Below are 4,121 nucleotides of genomic sequence, written 5' to 3'. Positions count from 1 at the left end.
TAAAATTTAAATAAATAACATTTTTAAAGGCTTCTTTTTTTCCTTTTCTTCTCAGTCTCAGGAGTTAAAGATGGTCTAGATGACTGTTCTTGAGAGCCCTGGTCTCAAGGCACAGGGAAAGAAAATCAAGTTTTAACAAAACGGCGGCAGGTCTAAATGGTGGCCAGACAAAGCAAAATAGCCGTCACAAATCACAACACAGAACAGAGTTAAAACACACATATAAACCTGGCAGTCCTCATCAGACACTGCCTTAAATACAAGAATACAGTCTCTCAGAAAACCTTCTATAGAGACACAAAACTTCAGATGTCTTCAAAGATTTCAAAAGGAGGAAAGGAAGCCAGGTTGAAAGAAGGAGGAGGAGAACCAGAGACAATGCCTGCATACACAAACACGGAGAGCCAAAGACAAACACATGGACAGACAAACGTCGGCCGATAACATAGCGCTGGGTTTTCAGGCCCCCTGAATTCTCTTGCCTCCTGGTAGCAGGTTCACCTTACTGAATGGCATCCACTGTTCACCAGACTTGGGGTCGGGAGAGGAACTTTCCTTCCCGCTGAGTCGGTTGCCTTCCAGCGCATCTGCTGGCCTCAGCCTTATGCTGCCTGGAACGTTTAATCCATTCCCCCCTTTACAGAAAGCTTTCTCTCTGCTCCAGATACCTTCCTGCTTCCCAGCAGGGCCTCAGATTTACACTGGACTTTCCTGTCCTGCCTGAGCACCGGTGTTATTATTTATCCTTCCCCTCTGTCCTGGAAGTGTTCTCTTCTCCCGGTCAAGGGATCCCGGACGAGCCCCCAAATGTTCTGCCCAATGTCCGAATCCCCGAGGGGGAAGAGAGAAGGCCTCCAAGACAACGCGACTCACAAAAAAGGGAAGTTTATTACTGACTCGAGCCAGGGCTCCTGCCGCACCCAACGCAGTGGTGCGGGGTCAGAGAGCCCGAGCCCAAGCTGTTACACAAATTTATAGGGTGAGCACACACCATTGGTAGTTGGTTTAAGTGGACTGGTTACATGTTTGCAAAGCAATTTTATTGGTACAAACTTTCGCAGGCTTTTTTCAAACTTGGGCGTTCGAGGACTTTTCAGCTTTCCCTTTGTTTCTTACTGGACACATATTGATTGTCTGGCTCCAGGCAGCCTGATGAGGGTAGGGAATCTTACCATTTCAGGAGAAACCGAAACTTAGGTCTGGGCCGCCTGTCATAGTGTTAGCCCTGGCAGCGTCACAAGTTCAGTTGCTCAGTCATGTCCAACTCTTTGTGACCCCCATGGACTGCAGCACACCCGGCCTCCCTGTCCATCACCAACTCCCAGAGCCTACTCAAATTCATGTCCATGGAGTCGATGATGCCATCCAATCTGTCATCCCCTTCTCCTCCTGCCTTCAATCTTTCCCAGCATCGGGGTCTTTTCCAATGAGTCAGCTCTTCACATCAGGTGGCCAGAGTATTGGAGTTTCAGCTTCAGCATCAGTCCTTCCAGTGAACATCCAGGGCTGATCTCCTTCAGGATGGACTGGTTGGATCTCCTTGCAGTCCAAGGGACTCTCAAGAGTCTTCTCCAACACCATAGTTCAAAAGCATCAATTCTTCAGTGCTCAGGTTTCTTTTCTTTTCTTTTTTTTTTTTTAGTTCTACCACTTAATTGCTACCAACCCATCTCCCTCCACCCTTGTGCACACATGCTCAGTCATGTAATCCCATGGACTTCAGCCCGCCAGACTCTGTCCATGGACTTTTCCAGGCAAGAATACTGGAGTGGGTTGCCATTTCCTTCTCCAAGTGCTCAGGTTTCTTAATAGTCTAACTCTCACATCCATACATGACCACTAGGAAAACCATAGCCTTGACTAGATGGACCTTTGTTGACAAAGTCATGTCTCTGCTTTTTAATATGCTGTCTAGGTTGGTCATAACTTTCCTTCCAAGGAGTAATTGTCTTTTAATTTCATGGATGCAATCACCATCTGCAGCGATTTTGGAGCCAAAAAAAAAAAATCTGTAATTTTATCTATGTTCCTGAAATTCCCATTATTTGATTCATTTCAAGCCTGAGTCATATTCAACTGTGTACATGTTTCAGTTTTCCTCTATCCATTTAGCTGTCTGTGGATGGTGAGCACCTCGTAAGATGTTTTATGGCCATGTGCATGCCTTCTTTGGAGAAATGTCCATTAGATCTTTGGCCCATTGTTCTTATTGGGTTGTTTGTTTTTTTGATATTGAGCTGCAGGAACTGCTTGCATGTTTTGGAGATGAATTCCTTATAGGTATTTTCATTTGCAAATATATTTTTTCCCATTTGAGCATAGTCTTTTTCTGTCATTCATGGATTCCTTGGCTGTGCAAATGCTTTTAATGTTAATTAGGTTACATTTGTTTACTTTTGTATTACTTTTCATTCTTGTAAGAGGTGGGTCCAAAAAGAGCTTGCTGTGATTTATGAAAAAGCATGTGTATGGTATATTTTCCTCGAGAGTTTTATACTGCCCTAACTTCTGTTCAGATGTTTAAACTCTTGGGTTGGTTTTCTGTGTGGTGTCAGGGAGCATCATCATTTCACTCCCCTTTTCGTTGTTTCAGGAAGCTCCACACTGGCCCCCACAGTGGCTGGTCCCGTTTCCGCCGCCACGTCAGTGGAGGAGGGTTCCCTTTTCTCCTTCCCCTCTCCAGCATTGACTCTTTGCAGAGATTTTGACGGGCATCTATCCCCTCACACCATGATACCTCTTGGTAGTTCTGATTTGCATTTCTCAAGTACTCAGCGATGTTGACATCAGTTTATGGGATGTATTTTTCAAAGGGTGTGAGTTAAACTTGCCTTTTGAAATTGGCTTCTTGAACGTCTGCTCTGTTTTGAATTCTATTTCCATGAGCCCCCTAGGGCATTTCTTCAGAGCAGATGCTTTTTACTGACAGCCCCCCAGGCTTTTTGAATATAGTGTTTATCAGCACAGCTTGCTAAGTTGTTACAGAAAATGGGAACAAGTCGGCAGCATTTCTTCAAGACCCATTTTTTCTTTTTTTTTGTAACTTCATTTTCATTTTATATTGGAGCAGAGTTGATTTCCAGTGTTGTGTTTAAGTGTCCAGGAACCTCATTCAGTTATACATGGACATAATTCTATTCTTGTTCTGGGTTTTTTGTCGCCGTATAGGTTATTGCAGCTTCTTCAGTAGAGTTCTCTGCACTGAATGTGCTTGAGAGGGGATGGGGAAAAGGGAGCCCTCCTCCACTGACGCTGACGATGGAATTGGAACGGCCACCGTAGAGGTCAGTGTGCAGGTTCCTGAAACAATGAAAAGGAGAACGAAATTAGGATACTCCCTAACAACTCGGTAGGACGGTTTTGATTACCTATAAGATATATATTCACAAAATACGCTATTCTAAAAAGTTAATTTATCCCTACTTTTTTTTTAATAATCATTAGTTGGTTTTCGAAGTTAGTTCTTCTGTTTCTTTTGTACAATGGTTGGTTGTTAGGAACTTACAGACTCCACCAGTAAGTGATAGCTTACGATTTTTGTCTTTCTCTGACTTCATTCCGTGTGATCAGGACAGTCTTCTCGGGATCTGAGCCGGAAGTGGGATTGGGGATCACAGGGTCCCTGTCTGTTTAGTTCCTTAAAGAAGCTCCGAGCTGTTTCCATGGAGGCTGCGTGCATTTCCGGATTTACACGTCCACCCAGAGCGTAGGAGGAGGCCGTCCGCCCCGCCCTCCGCCCTCCGCCCTCCGCCCTCCGCCCTCCGCCCTCCGCCCTCCGCCCTCCGCCCTCCGCCCCCCTCTCCGCCGCGTCTATTCCCTGTCGCTCTTTCTGCTGACGGCTGCCCTGACCGGTGTGAGGTGCCTCGCCAGTGGGGTTCCGAGCCTCCCTGACTGAGCCGTTCGGGAAGTGTAGTCTTCCCAGTGCTCTCCGACCTTGTCCCGCTGCTGCGGCCAAGTCGCGTCAGTCGTGTCAGGCGTGAGTGCGACCCACGGACGGCAGCCCAGCATCTCCTCCATCCCTGGGATTCTCCAGGCAAGAGCACTGGGGCGGTGCCGTTGCCTGCTCCGGATCTTGTACTGTGTGAGCACAATTTACGTCTTGAAACTGGCTGCTGGAATGT

The 4,121-nt window shown here is 46.5% G+C and overlaps 1 long non-coding RNA gene across 1 annotated transcript; it reads right to left on the bottom strand.

Moving 5' to 3' along the window:
• Positions 1–869: 869 nt before the first annotated feature.
• LOC139037047 (uncharacterized) lies at positions 870–3,718 on the bottom strand. The gene is made up of 2 exons (XR_011489832.1): positions 3,533–3,718; positions 870–3,300 (listed from the first exon to the last, which is right to left on the bottom strand). It is a non-coding gene; the product is annotated as an uncharacterized lncRNA (long non-coding RNA).
• Between the last annotated feature and the right edge of the window lie 403 nt (positions 3,719–4,121).

The sequence above is a fragment of the Odocoileus virginianus genome, chromosome 10 (assembly GCF_023699985.2).
Source record: "Odocoileus virginianus isolate 20LAN1187 ecotype Illinois chromosome 10, Ovbor_1.2, whole genome shotgun sequence".
NCBI lineage: Eukaryota > Metazoa > Chordata > Mammalia > Artiodactyla > Cervidae > Odocoileus > Odocoileus virginianus.
This window is presented reverse-complemented; position numbering and strand designations above follow the sequence as displayed.